At 44.2% G+C, this 15910-nt stretch overlaps 1 long non-coding RNA gene across 1 annotated transcript; it reads right to left on the reverse strand.

Moving 5' to 3' along the window:
- Positions 1-530: 530 nt before the first annotated feature.
- On the reverse strand, positions 531-9673 carry LOC115080764. Its single transcript, XR_003853648.1, has 3 exons — positions 9582-9673; positions 8677-9048; positions 531-616 (listed from the first exon to the last, which is right to left on the reverse strand). It is a non-coding gene; the product is annotated as an uncharacterized LOC115080764 (long non-coding RNA).
- Positions 9674-15910: the final 6237 nt, after the last annotated feature.

Consider the following 15910-nt stretch of genomic DNA (forward strand, 5'->3'; position numbering starts at 1 on the left):
CTTCTGGGATCTTTAAAACCTCTATAAAATATCTTTTCAATGTAATAAGCGGTAATTCACCCAAAATCTTTGGAAAGTTCAAGAATCTTATATTCAAATGTCTCAGAAAGTTTTCAACTGCCTCCAGTCTTCATGAAGTGCTTGAATATTCATGAGCAAGACCACCATTGGTCTCTTGTAGTTTTAATATCAGTTTTTATATTCTCCATAACTTGTGTCTGCTGTTGTAGAAATAAACAGTTTTCTTGAACTACAGAGTCCATTTTCTTTTCCAAATTGCCCACCCGAAAAGTTTTTTCCCACAGCAGTCGACATACCTGCCATAATCTCCCATAGGGAGTACATTCTAACCACCTCCGGTTTGATTAAATCCTCTGACTGCAAGCTGGATAGTTCAGGTACTCCTCTCAACACTTTTTCCTCTCCCGCGAATGAGCCGACACCTCCAATTGCTCCTTCCTTCACAGAATCCAAAAGCTCTGAGGGACCTGAAGCAGCATATACTTCCGGGTTAGTTCCAGCGATCTCAGCCGACTCGAGGCGTCCGATGGTGACACTGCCATCCTTTGCTTCTGCATCTATGGAGGTACTCTGTGAGGAAGCTGTTGGGGGTGGTCTAAGAATATAAGAACATAAGAAATTGCCATGCTAGGTCAAACCAAGGGTCCATCAAGCCCAGCAACCTGTTTCCAACAGAGGCTAAACCAGGCCACAAGAACCTGGCAATTACCCAAATACTAAGAAGATCCCATGCTACTGACGCAATTAATAGCAGTGGCTATTCCCTAAGTAAACTTGATTAATAGCCATTAATGAACTTCTCCTTCAAGAACTTATCCAAACCTTTTTTGAACCCAGCTACACTAACTGAACTAACCACCCTCTGGCAACAAATTCCGGAGCTTAATTGTGCATTGAGTATTTTCTCCGATTAGTCTTAAATGGGCTACTTGCTAACTTCATGGAATGCCCCTAGTCCTTCTATTATTCGAAAGTGTAAATAACCGATTCACATCTACTCAAGACCTCTCATGATCTTAAAGACCTCTACCATTCTTCTCCAAGCTGAACAGTCCTAATCTCTTCAGCCTTTCCTCATAGGGGAGCTGTTCCATCCCCTTTATCATTTTGGTTGCCCTTCTCTGTACCTTCTTTATCGCAACTGGCAGGGACAGTATAACTTCCCCAGATGACAGCGGGTCTCCTCCACTCGCTCCGTCAATGGGGTTAAGCCCCGGCAATGCCTGCATCAGAACTGTATACTGAGATATTAATCTCTGCTCTGGGATAGCAACGGGCTCAGCTGGGTAAACCCGGACTTTCCCTTTATGCTTGTGAGGCATTTTTAGAAGAATATAGCCCAGTTTTCATAACCAGGTTAAAAAAGAGAAAACCTTAGCGAGAGCAACAGCCAGCACGACTGTTCAAGTCGCCATCTTGAAAACTCTCCAGCAGTGGCTATTTTCTAAGTCAACTTAATTAATAGCAGGTAATGGGCATAACCTCCAAGAAATTCTTTTTTAAACACAGCTACACTAACTGCACTAATCACATCCTCTGGCAGCAAATTCCAGAGTTTTATTGTGCGTTGAGTAAAAAGGAACTTTTTCTGATTAGTTTTAAATGTGCCACATGCTAACTTCATGGAGTGCCCCCTAGTCTATTATCCGAAAGAGTAATTAACCGATTCACATTTACCCATTCTAGACCTCCCACCTCTATCATATCCCCCCTCAGCTGTCTCTTCTCCAAGCTGAAAAGTCCTAACCTCTTCAGCCTTTCCTCATAGGGGAGCTGTTCCATCCCCTTTATCATTTGTTCGCCCTTCTCTGTACCTTCTCCATTGCAATTATATCTTTTTTGAGATGCGGCGACCAGAATTGTACACAGTATTCAAGGTGCGGTCTCACCATGGAGCGAAACAGAGGCATTAAAACATTTTCCGTTTTATTCACCATTCCCTTTCTAATAATTCCTAACATTCCATTTGCTATTTTGACTGCCGCAGCACACTGAACTGATGATTTCCATGTGTTATCCACTATGACGCCTAGATCTATTTCTTGGGTGGTAGCTCCTAATATGGAACCTAACATTGTTTAACTATAGCATGGGTTATTTTTCCCTATATGCATCACCTTGCACTTATCCACATTAAATTTCATCTGTCATTTCGATGCCCAATTTTCCAGTCTCACAAGGTCTTCCTGCAATTTATCACAATCTGCTTGTGATTTAACTACTCTGAACAATTTTGTATCATCTGCAAATTTGATTACCTTAATCGTCGTATTTCTTTCCAGATCATCAATATATTGAACAGTATGGGTCCCAATACAGATCCCTAAGGCACTCCACTGCCCAGTCCCTTCCACTGAGAAAATTGTCCATTTAATCCTACTCTCTGTTTCCTGTCTTTTAGCCAGTTTGTAATCCACGAAAGGACATCACCACCTATCCCATGACTTTTTATTTTTCCTAGAAGCCTCTCATGAGGATGTGCATTCATTTGAAACAAATGGGTAAAATGCTCTGAATGAGACCATTTTTGTTTCATTTGTGGCTCTTGAAACAAAGGAGAATTCCATGAATATCAATTAAAATTTTTGTTTCATTCTTTTATGTTTCCCATTCAGATCTGTGGCCTATGAAAAAATGCTGCAGTAAGATTGATGGTTTTCTCCTTAAAATAACTACAGCAAACATACAATACCTGTGAGATAATAGTCTGAACATAGCCAAAGTGAGAAAAGAAGGCAAGTAGATAGGATAGAAGACCAATCAAGGTGAAGCATTTTTTTAAATCTAGCCTATAGCTACCATCTGGATCAAGAGATGCAGATGTTCTCCTACTGAAAGGTCTTAGCATGTGCAAAGAAACTCTTAAGTAGATTTTATAATTTTATGCGAGCGTGTACTTTTGTTCGCGCACCAGGTGCGAACAAAAGTACGCTGGATTTTATAAGATTCGCGCATAGCCGCGCGTATCTTATAAAATCCAGGTTCGGCGCACACAAGGGGGTGCACATTTGTGCCTGTTCCCTCCAAGGCCGCTCCAAAATCGGAGCGCCTCGGAGGGAACTTTCTTTCCACCCACCCACCCCCCCCCCCCGCACCTTCCCTTCCCCTACCTAACCAACCCCCCCCCGGCCCTATCTAAAAACCCCCACCTTTGTTGGCAGATTTACGCCTGCTGAAAGCAGACGTAAATCTGCGTGCACCAGCAGGTTGCTGGCGCGCCATCACCCAACCCGGGGGCTTGTCCAGAGGCCTCGACCATGCCCCCGGGCCGGCACCACGCCCCCGGTCCCACCCCTCCCAGCCCCCTGACCCCGGATATGCCCCGGACATGCCCCGGACACGCCCCCTCCCCGCCCCTTTTACGAAGCCCCGGGACTTACGCTTGTCCCAGGGCTGTGCGCTTACCGGTGGCCTATGCAAAATAAGCGCGCCGGCGCGCGAGTGCTCTGCGCGCGTAAATCTGGCCGTATTTACGCGCACAGGGTATTTAAAATCCGGCCCTCTATTTTCTCTGTTGGATTTCACAGGGAAAGGTTGTCTTTTGGGAAGCTTTGTTAGAATAAAAGAAAAAGTTCTTGAAAAGGAAAATAATTTTAGCATTAGCAAAGGGCTTTTTTGATATTTTCACTGCTGCAGTCACTGTGCTCTCACTGAGAGAGAGAGACACACACACAAAGGCACTGCATTCTGTTTGTTCACTTGGGCAGGGAGTGGAGAAAGAGAAGTGAACAGGGATTTTTTTTTTGTGTCCATTTCGCTTTGCACAATGCATTGCTTATATTGCAGACTGCAGAGAGAGACTAGTAGATTAGCAAGACTTGTCTGTTTCTTCTCTGACAATTTTTTTGTGTGTGTGCAAAAGGAATCAGTCAGCAGTGCACACACATACATTGAGTGTGTGGAGGTGTGTGTATGACAGTCATTTTTGTACACACTGTGAGGGATAGATAGACAGCAGAAACGTGTGCCACTGGCAAGTAGCTAATACTGCTTGGCAGTGCTTGCTAAGCACTAGAGATGTGCATTCGTTTATCAAGAATTAGGCAGGAGGACTGAAAGTACTTTGGGTGCCTTGCTGCCATGCCCCAGATGTCACACCTTAGGATCTTGTTTCCACCCTGCTTTGCTTGCTTACCCCTAGTGATGCACCTTGGTGGTGGTGCTATCACTCTGACTTGCTCTTAAGCACCTGACCATACATCCTGGGCATCTTGCTACCATCATGCCAATGACACTACATTTTTTGGGGGTTTGCTTTCACCATGCCTTGTTGTCATGCTCCAAATGCTACACCTTGGTGGTCTTGTTGCCATTCTGCCTTGTTGCCATGCTCTAAATGCTATTCCTGGGTGGTCTTTTTGTCGTGCCCCAGACATTACACCTTGGTGTCTTGCTGCTACTCTGACTTGCTGTCATGCAAACCCCCCCAAACTACATATTTGGGGGTTTTGCTACCATTCTGCTTTGCTGCCATTCAAAAGGAGATGCAGTCCAACGGGGCTGCCATGGATGATTAAGGAAATGCGGTTCCAAGGAATTCCAAGGAATTACAAGGCTTCCCTACGACGCTCTCAAATAAGCAAATTTTGAAGGACACCCCCTGAAGCAGGACGATTTCGTCCGAAACACAGCTGTGTCGGGTGCACTACTACCACGGAGTAGATGAGTATCTGTGTCCTCTCTTTCAGAGTGTGTGACATTAGTTTTTAGTATAATGAAAAATTTTCGAACAAAAAATGGACTATTGTTGATTTAAATTAAAGCAAGGTGACCCTATACAAAAATAGTGTCTGTTAGACTATACAGACTCTGTAAGTAAGGGGCCTACATATATATTGGGGCTTTTGCATATAGTGTTGAATGATAAAATACATAAAATACATACTGGTGATACCTTTCGTTTTGAATATTGTTGGCAGACTATTCGGTATACCGGAGTACAGTGGGTGTGGGTTATTGTGTTGTGATTGTTGTTAAGTCTGCCACTGTTACTGCCCAACATATTTCTGGCTCTCTAATGGTGCCTTGAAAAACACCTGCCATTACAGGTACTGTTTTGTTGCTTTGGAATGCCCTGGTATATTCATGTGGCTGTTGGTGTTGACTTTGCTGCTCTTTTGGTGCCTTGGGGTATTCATACAACTATTATTGATTCTCTTTGCCCAAGAAACTATACACTGGTGAGCCTGACTTCAGTGCAAGAAAAAAAATCATAGAAACTAAAGAATAAAATCATAGAACATGTAGAAAGGCATGGCCTAATGGGACACAGCCAGCATGGATTTATACAAGGGAAGTCTTGCATCAATTTTTATAAAGGAGTTAATAAACATGTGGATAAAGGTGATCTAGTGGATATGGTGTATTTGGATTTTCAGAAGGCATTTGACAAAGCCCCCCTTGAGAGACTCCTGCAAAAAATAAAAAGTCATGGGATAGGAGTCAATGTTCTATTGTGGATTGTAAACTGGCTAAAAGATAGGAAACAGAAAGTATGAATAAATGGTCAATTTATGGAGAAAGGTAAACAGTAGAGTATTTCAGGGATCTGTACTGGGACCAATACGTTTTAATATATTCATAAATGACCTGGAAAGGGAACAATGAGTGAAGTGATCAAATTTGCACACGACAAAAAAATATTCTGAGCAATGAAATCAAAAGCAGATTGTTAGAAATTGCAGGAATGTCTTGCAAGACTGGGAGATTGGGCATCCAAGTGGCAGATGAAATTTAATGTGGACAACTGCAAAGTGATGTAAATGGGAAAAATTAACCCACACTGTAGTTACATGATGTTAGATTCCATATTAAGAGTAACAACTGAGGAAAAGAATCTGGGCATCATTATGAACAATACTTTGAAATCCCCATCACAGTGTGCAGCGGTGGTCAAAAAAGCAAACAGAATGTTAGTAATTATTAGGAAAGGAATGAGGAATAAAATGAAGAATGTTGGATTTCCAGTGATACCTGCCTCCTGAGAAGTCACATTTGGAAGAGCTCCGAAAGGACTTACTTCAGGGATGCTGAACTCCAGTCCACATTCATTGTAGATATCCTGAAAACCTGGCATGTTTGTGGCACTCGAGGACTGGAGTTCACCATCCCTGGCCTGTTTCATTTTGTCAACTTTATGTCCCCTGCTGAGTTTATTTTCAACTGCGCAAGACTTTTTCTTATTATAATCATTAACAGCAGTGTGTTAGTTGGAATGTCAGTGAAATCAGTGAGATTAGCGAAGGAAAAAGTGAAGCCTTTGGAAGGTAATATGGCAGCAGAGCCTGAGAAAGGAATTTCCGACTTAAAAGAAGATCTGGTATGTGATACTTCTAAGCTAGTATCAGCAACTTTGGAGGATCATCTCTCTAAACTGCTATTCTCTATAGACGAGATCAAGTATGATATGCAGAAGCACTCTGAATCCTTAGCAGACTTGGAAAACTGAGTTGCCACACAGGAGATAACTTTGGAACAACTTATGATGCAGTTGACTGCTTTCAGAAAAGACAAGGTTGTGTTGTAAGACAGAATTGAAGACCTAGAAAACAGTGTGACACAATAATCTATGGGTCATTGGCTCACTGGAACAAGTGAAAGATGATGAACGTATACATTTTTTCCAAGTTTGGTTGCCCGAGGCTTTGGGTTTATCTATGGAAAATGAGTCAGTAGTAGTGGAACGTGCGCATTGTGTCGGCCCGGCAAGAGAAAATATACAACGATCAAGACCGGTCATAACTCACATATTTAATTTGCCATCAAGGCTCAATTAATGCGAGCCTATCAAAACAGAAGAATATTCCTGAATGTGAGATCAGAAACTGATCCTAGTCAATGATTTGTTTGCAGAAATTATTCGAGGCATGTAAACAGATGTCGCCAACCTGCTCGGAACTCTACTGGTGGAGCATTCGGTTTTCTTTTCTATTTCCAGTCATGATAAAAGTTTTCAATGGCCACACCACAGTAATGTTGAAAATGAAAGATTAAGCACAGAAATATTTGGAGAATCTAGGTGAGCTTCCTTCCTGATTTTGTTTCCTCTGTTCAAGTACTCTCATCTACCGTTACTATGTTTTAATGCTTTATATTTCACTTGTAAGAGATATAGGGATAGATGGAGAGATCATTCATTTTAATAACTATGGGGGTTAGAAGGTAATGGTATTTTTTCAAAATGGACAACATGGTTGTTTCATTATTTCTGACAACTAAGTTATTGTTTTTTACACTGATGAAGGTTATTTGCAGCTCAGTCAGAGAAGACTGCTGACAAAAGATTGTTATTAAAGTGCTTCCCAGCTGTCTTTCCACAGGATGATAGATATCTTTATGTGAAGATTTGAAAATGACTGACTTCTTGTTTTGGTATTTGAGGGAAATCAAGAGAGTTCTGTTATGAGTTGAATTCATCACTTTCCAGCCATTTCAAAAGTTGCGATGTTTCTGCTGTTTGTCATTTTGCTTTTGAATTGTACATTCCCTTTTGTTTTCAGAAATGACCTCCACTAAAACTTTGAGTTATGGTTCTATAACTGACTCTTTGATATCAGAGACCTCTTACTTTATGGGTAGTACTTTGGGGATTTTGTGTGACACCTTCTTTAGATGCACCTCCTACAAAAGAAGAAAAATTGGGAAGTTCACTTTGGAGAACTTTGACTGGTTCCTCTTAATGTTTGTTTGATGTTGTTCTATTGAGTTTAGTGTGCATGTATGATATGAAAGCAGTATGGGCCAGATTTTAGTATCTACGCCCGATTTTATAACATGCGCATGCAGCGGCACACATGTTATAAAATCCAGGGTCGGCACACACACTTGTGCACCTTGCGCACGCCGAGCCCTAGGGGAGCCCCAATGGTTTTCCCCATTCCCTCCGCCCCCCCCCCCACCTTCCCATCCCTAACCCACTCCCCCAAGCCCTACCTAAATCACACCCCCTACCTTTATTTTATAAGTTGCGCCTGCCTCCAGGGCCTCCTGCTGTGCCGGAGGCCTCGGTCCCATCCCTACCCCACCCCCAGACTGCCCCGCCCACTCCCCACCCCTTTTTCAAGCCCTGGGACACACGTGCATCCCGGGGCTTGCGCGCGTCGCCAGGCCTATGCAAAATAGGCTCAGCACGCGCAGGAGCGGGTTTAAAAGGGTTAAGCACGTATATTACGCGCTTAACCCTTTTAAAATCCACCCCTATGTGTGTAATTCAGCTTTAGTCTCAATAATTGTGCAAGTGTTTACTGACCACATTGAATTCTTACTTTTGGAATATGGTATTTTTATTTCTGCTCTTTGGGCTGCCTATGTTGAAGCTTGGGTGGATGTTTAAGTTTGAGGACACCCTTCCTATTTTTGTCTTAATTAATGATGGTTCCACCATTAAATTCATCTTTTTTCTTCTTACAGCCCGAAAACGGTTTCCTTGAAGATTAGCTCATTGAAAGTAGATGGAGTCCATTTTCTATAAAATGAAAAACGATTCTCAATTTTTTCAAAAAAATTGGCTTCTCAAGTAGTGTTTTTACAAGACACACATTTGACACTGAAAGAACATCTTAAATTTAAAAGAGACTGGGGGGGGGGGGGGGGGGGAAACAAGATGGCTCCCTGAATGGATACTTGATTGTATGCTCCAACTCTCTCATTACTTACCGTGATGCCTCATAAGAGAAAGGGGAGAGTGATGATTTTCCCAGCTGAACCCCTGCTCCCTGCTGGACAGCAGATAATATCTCAATATCCGTCCCCCATATTACAAATGAGGACTTCAAGCCCCGCTGGCGGGATGGGGGGGGGGAGCCCCAACACCGCCTGGGGAGATAACTCTCAGTCCTCCGGAGCCACGGATGCAGCCGGAAACCTTTCCTCCCAACAGCGAAGAACAGCCAAAGGTGCAGGGGAGTGAATCTGCTGTGCAAACTTTGGCAGCCGGACTGAACGACGCTGCTGTGGATTGGGAGAGGCCCATGGAAACCTCAGCTGCTCTCGGTGCTGGAGCTGGTCTTGCCCTCTCTTCTTCAGGTGCTGTAAAATAAACAGATCAAACTAACCTGTACATGAATGTGCAAACTTGCTTGAACATTTCTTTATGGCAGGATCTTCAATGGGTGATGCTTGCCCGGGCGATTGTAAAAAGGTGCTGAGATGCACCTATCTCCCTGCCCCTTGAAAAAGGAGTGGGGACTGGGTGGTGTAGGGGCCAGATAAGGCTGAAAGGGTCCTGCCAGGCCACCCACTTGCTGCTGTGGCAGGGATCGCATGCTCGCTGGGAGCCTGCAGCTACAACAGGTATTAACAATTGTTTGGGGGATTACTTTATGGCTGGGGAGGAGGCCAGGGGGAGGGGGGTAGGGAAGGTCCCTTCCAGGCCGCTCAGATTTCCCAGCGGCCTGGGAGGGCACAGGGAAGGCAGTGTGCCTGAGCACACGGTAGGTGTACAATGTCCTACCTCCTTGCCTGTCCCTACCCCATCATTTTATAACATGCACACGCATGTTATAAAATTGTCGGTCCCATATCTTAGAATATGCACCCCTTATCATGGAGGGATTACTTACCACCAGCCCCAGTCTGCTTGGCCCGCAGCCGCTCCAGCCACCTCCTCTTCTTCAGCGCAACCAACTGGCCTTCTTCTTCAGATCCTCTATCTATGACAACAAATGGAGAGACAAACATGAGTGTACTCTGATGGTGCTGGATTCTGCAAAGTGCCAATGACTGTTCAAAATACATTTAGCAACCATGAAGAAGTATGACAGTCATGTAGCTAATTATGTCTGCCAATTATCTTTTCACATTTCAGCCTCCATCCAAATGTCTATACTATAACCCTCTGTTTCTCACTTTTTCCCTCCTCCCAGGCCAAACCCTAGATTGACACTCCCACAGTGCAGTAGTACAGACTGTACACTTACCCCATATGAGTGGGAGGCCCTCATTATATTTGGCCTGCAGCTGCCTCCAAGCCCTCCGTAAAATTAGAAAGTGTATTCTTCTCCCTCTAAATGGAAATAGGCCATATTCTTTCGCCACCACCAGGGACGCCAGCAGTTCGACATCCCTGGTGGTGAAATTGGGCTGCCTGTTCCCCCTGGCCACCATGTCATAGAAAAATATCTGCACAATTGCACGGTGCACGCACAAGGCTATTTGCGCGCCCCCACCAGAGTGAATAATTTCCGGCCGATGTATACCCGCATTTTGCATAATGGGGCAGATCTTAAAACATACACGTGGGCATAGATTTGTTCGCACAATCCAGCATAAACAAATCTACACCCGATTTTATAACATGCGTGCGCTGCCATGCACATGTTATAAAATCCGGGGTCGGCGCACGCAAGGGGGTGCACATATGTGCACCTTGCGCGTGCCGAGCCCGAGGGGAGCCCCAATGGCTTTCCCCGTTCCCTTCAAATCGGAGCGGCCTTGAAGGGAACTTTTTTCTGGCCCCCCCCCCCAGCTTCCCCCCCCCCTTCCCCTATCTAACCCACCCCCCATCCCTAACTAAATCCCCCCCCTACCTTTGTTGGACAAGTTACGCCTGCCGGCTGCCGGCCTGCCATTCCCCGGCCCGGGGGCTGCTTCGGAGGCCTCAGCCATGGAACGCCCCCAGGCCAGCACCACGCCCACGGCCCTGCCCCCGGAATGCCCCCAAATGCTGTGCCACCCCCGACACGCCCCCCGAGCAAAGCTCCGGGACTTACGCGTGTCCCAGGGCTTTGCACGCGCCGGCGACCTATGCAACATAGGCGCGCCGGCGCGCAGGGCTTTTAAAATTTACCCCAATGCACGCATCTGTGCGCGCGCTATACAAAATACGTGCCACCTCCTATGCGCGCAACTGTGCGCGCCCTTAGCTACGGCGCATGCAGGTTTGAAAATCTGCCCCAATATGATTGATTATTAGCCTAGATGCTGAAAAGAAATTTGATAAAGACCAATGGAAATGTCTCTTCTTGGTTCTACAACATAATGGGGTAGATTTTATAAATTTGCGCAAGCGCGTACTGCTGAAAGCAGGCGTAAATCTGCGTGCGCCAGCGGGCTGCTAGCGCGCCATCACCCGACCCGGGGGCTGGTCCGGAGGCCTCGACCATGCCCCCGGGCCAGCACCACGCCCCCCGGTCCCACCCCGAACCGCCCCCTGTCCCCGGACATGCCCCCGGACACGCCCCCTCCCTGCCCCTTTTACGAAGCCCCGGGACTTACGTGCGTCCCAGGGCTGTGCGCGCGCCAGGCATTTAAAATCCGGCCCAATGGGTTTGAGAGAGATTTTTTAGGCTGGTTAATATTACTCTGTTCTAACCCTGGCGCCCATGTGACAGTGAATAGTCGGATTTCAGATCCCTTTCTTTTGCAAGGTGTGACAAGACAAGGCTATCCCTTATCACCCCTTTTATATGTTCTCTCTGTTGAACCACTGGCTGTTAAACTGTGTGCCCATAGAGAATTTCAAGGTATATTTTTTGGAGATGTTGAACAAAAGATATGAATGTTTGCTGATGACATTATACTTTTTGTCTTGGATCCGATTGTTTCTTTGTTAACTATTATGAAGGTGATTGATGAATTTGGTATTTTTGCAGGATTATCCATTAATTATACTAAATCAGAAGGGTTGATTTTGTCCACCTCTCTCCAAAGTTCTTAGCCAGGGGATTTTCCTTTACAGTGGGCCACTTCTAGTATTACATATTTGGGATTAAATTTCTCATCTGATTATTGGGATATATATCAGTTGAATATAACCCAGTGCTTGATTCCATTCAGGCAATGCTGCAGTCTTGGATGGAACTTCCTTTATCATTATTTGGTAGAGTGGAACATTTCAAAATGGTTCTTTTCCCAAACTTGTTGTATAAGCTCCTTATGTTACCATGTTGGCTTCAAATGAATGATGTGAAGCAATTACTATCCTTAGTTATAGGATATTTTTATAGCAGAAAAAAGATGCATGTTATTCTACATTACAACAAGATTACAGTGCAGGGGGTTTAAACCTCCCCGGTTTTCATTTTTATAACTTTGCTTGTCAATTTCATTTTGCAAGGAAATGGGAAATTAATCAGTATCAGTTCTGTACTCCAGGTCTGATTGATTCAGTTCTCTCTCCTCTTTCCCCATGGGCTGCTGTGCATTTACCAAACTGATATTCCCATGAAATTATGAACATAACCCTTATTCCAATGTGTTTGTATCATTTGGAAGTTTTTAAGTTCATGGCGGGGATCCAATTATAAAATCTCTGGCTATTTACTATTTGTTGGGAATCCTGGATTTGAATTGGGAATGCAGAATAAGGTATTTCTAACCTGGAGCAGTAAATGTCTTACAAGCATTTCAGACCTTTTCTCTAAAGCTGATAATTGTATTTCCTATTTTGAACAACTGCAAAGAAAATATGAATTGCCCACTTCAAATTTTTAGACTTATCTACAAGCTTGACATTATGTTTCTTTACTGTTATGCCAGAAACCGAATCTTTTTGAAGCTACATCCATACACTCGCTATGTCTGGGGGTTGGCAAAAATTGTAATTAAATTTCTTACTGGTATAAATTAAGAACAGAGAAGTCATCTAGGAGTACACTGACCAAATTAATCAATGGTTCATTAAATGTGGTACTAAGGTAACCAGTAAACAATTAAGCTAAATTTTTAAAGAAATGAATAAGATAATGGTTAATACTAGAGTGTGGGAACTACAATTCCGTATTGTTCATAGAAGCTATTTCACTGCAGCAAAACTTTATCAGATGGATTTGTTTTTCCTCTGTGAGATCTCATAATCTAATCTGATTCATAGCGTTTTGTTGCTTCCTAGATTATATTATTTTTGGTTAGCAGCACTAGATAAATTAGCCATGATAACTGATGAATGGCCACCATTCTTGGGGCAAGTATTAATACTGGGTGATGCCACCTAGGCTATATCCCTACCTCAGGTGGAAAAATAGTTTGCTCAAATTGCACTATTATTGGCTAAATGGGTGATATTGCAATATTGGGTAAATGCCCACTCACCCTTATTTTCGTGTGGATCAATCAAAGGAGAGAATGGAAATCCATTAAATATTTAGACACAAAACTGGTACATAGAATGCTGGAGGCACAATATGTGTTAGCCTAGAACGTATGACTTTATAAGTGATAGAAATGCTTGGATGAGATGTAGATAGCGGAAGGTAGATGAAAGGTGTGTGAATGATTGTCTTTTGTAATGTTTACTGTTAAAGCAATTCTTGTTTGTTAAAGTACAAAATAATAGTAATGCACAGTAAAACTATTATCGTTAATGTGATTACTATTTGGTATCATGTAATTGTGCATGATTGTAATAAAGATATTTAAAAAAATGAAGAATGTAACAATACCTTTGTATTGCTCCATGGTAAAACTGCACCTAGAGTATTGTGTGCAATTCTTTTTACCACCATCTCAGAAAATATATAGGTGAACTGGAAAAGGTACAGAGATGGGTGATCAAAATGATAAATGGGATGGAATGGCTCCTCTTTGAGGAAAAGCTAAAGAGGTTAGGGCTGTTCAGCTTGGAGAAGTGATGGCTGAGGGGGAATATGATTGTGGTCTATAAAATCATGAATGGAATGTGTAAATATTTTATTTTATTTATTTATTTTATTTAGCATTTTTTATATACCGAGGTATAGCAGAGTTGCCTTCACTCCGGTTTACATACAGAAACAACATGTTACATAGAACGATGTATGAAGATTACAATTTAAAATTAACGATAGTAAATACAACAGGAGAATGTATAACAAGATAACACAGGATAGAACCCTGAATAGATGTACATATATCTCATGAAGCATTGAAGGGCATCTGTGTCATTGTAACAGGGAGAATGAAAAATGGCAGAATATATAAAAGAATTTTAGAGTCATTGAGTGCTATCTTTAAAAGATTGGCTGAGAAGCCAGGGTTTTAAGTCTTTTTTGAAGGATGTTAAGTTATCTTGATTGGTGAGGCAATGAGGAAGCGAGTTCCAGAGCTTAGGGCCGATGATGGAAAAGGCTCTGTTTCTGGTGGAGGATAATTTAGCCTGTGGAAGAGAGGGAATCACTAGATTAATTTTGCTGGCGGTTCGTGTAGTACGTTGGGAGCAATGGATGTGAATGATGTCATCAAAGGCGGAATAGTCGGCATTGTATATTGCTTTGTGGAGTATGGTGAGGACTTTGAATTCTGCTCTTTTTTCAATAGGGAGCCAATTCAATATGAATTGATTATTTACTTTTTCCAAAAATATTTTCCCTTCAACACACAATTAAGCTCTGGAATTCATTGCCGAGTTGTGGTAAAGGCAGCTAGTGTAGAATAGATGGGGTTAAACAATCTTTGGACATGTTCTTGTAGGAGAAGTCCATAAACTTGTATTAACCAAATACACTTGGGAAAGCAACTACTTATCCCCAGGTATTGGCAGCCTGGGATCTATCTACTGTTTGGGATCCTGTCAGGTACTTGTAACCTGGATTAGCCACTGTTGGAAACAGGATTCTGGGCTTGATAGATCCTCAGTCTGATGCAGTATGGCAATTCTTATATTTTATGTTCACATTTGCATTCACTGTGAGAGATACTATGTGCAGTATTGTACTGGATAACTCCAGGACACTATACAGGCATAGCCAAACAAACAGTAGATAATGTGTGCTACTGACAAGCATTGTAATTCTGCTTGCTATGCAATGCCACTCTTCTTGTTGCATGTTAAGTTTGGCATCTCATGGAACAGCCCAATGGGCTGCCCCACTCACCCCAATGCCACCAGCTGGTGACAGCTGCCAAGAGCAGAATGGGACACTGCCATCCATGTCCTCACTGACTTTCCTTAGGCGCACACACCCCCAAACTCCTGCCATTTAAAGGGCCTGCGGTGGGAAAGGATACTCTGTGCTTCCTGATGACATCACTTGCTCCATGCTATATAAAAGACTTCCTTGGAAGACTAGCAGACACCTCAGCAATGGGTCTCCTGCCTTTGCAATACATGTTGCCAGCGTCTTGACTTCCTTGCCTCATCTCTCCAGCGTGCCCTGCCTTATCTTGTCCAATCCAGATGTTAGGATTCGTAGGTTAGTGGGCCCTTGGCCCGAGGTGAGAGAGGGTCCGCCCATGGGGAGGAGCCCCACTGAGCCTCACCGTCAGGAGGTGAGGTCTGAGCTACAGGTGACACAGCCCAGCGAGTACAGGAAGAGTAGGAGACTGGGGTGTGGATGTGGTTAGCCAGAATAGGTCCCCCTAGTGGTGGAGTGCTGAACAGGCCCCGAGGAGCGGGGAATGCAGGTAGGGTATGGAGAAGTGTTTGCGAGGGCAACCCCAGGGGGTGGAACCACAGAGAGAGTCAGCACAGGAAGAATGACGTAGGCTTGCCCGAGACACGGGGAGCGTAGGGGTCTCTGGCAGTGCAAGAGAACACTACCCCAAGGCGCGGGGGGGTGCAGTACAGTCTCGGAGAAAGGCAGGATGCTACCCCAAGGAGCGGGGAGCAGAATGTATCAGTTTTGTGAACTTGGGACTGTGCTGCCCCGAGGAGCAGGGGAGCGCAGCACAGTCCCAAGTTCACAAGCGCTACCCCAAGGAGCGGAGGGGGGGGGGTGTGGCTTAGTCACAAGTGATGGCAATGGCCCGCTGAGCGGGGTACACCAGCGGTAGGTCTCCACGAAGCAGAGTAGTGAGGCAGTGGCCCGCAGGGTGGGGTACACCTACGTTGGTCTCCACAAGGCAGAGTAGCACGGCAATGGTCCGCAGAGCAGGGTACACTGAAGTAGAGTCTCACGGGAAGAGTAGTTCTTGGAGTAGCCCTGAGGAGCAGGGGAGAAGGTAGACAGCGTCCGAGGCGCAGGGCCCTCCGAAG

Source organism: Rhinatrema bivittatum, chromosome 1, assembly GCF_901001135.1.
Source record: "Rhinatrema bivittatum chromosome 1, aRhiBiv1.1, whole genome shotgun sequence".
Classification (NCBI taxonomy): domain Eukaryota; kingdom Metazoa; phylum Chordata; class Amphibia; order Gymnophiona; family Rhinatrematidae; genus Rhinatrema; species Rhinatrema bivittatum.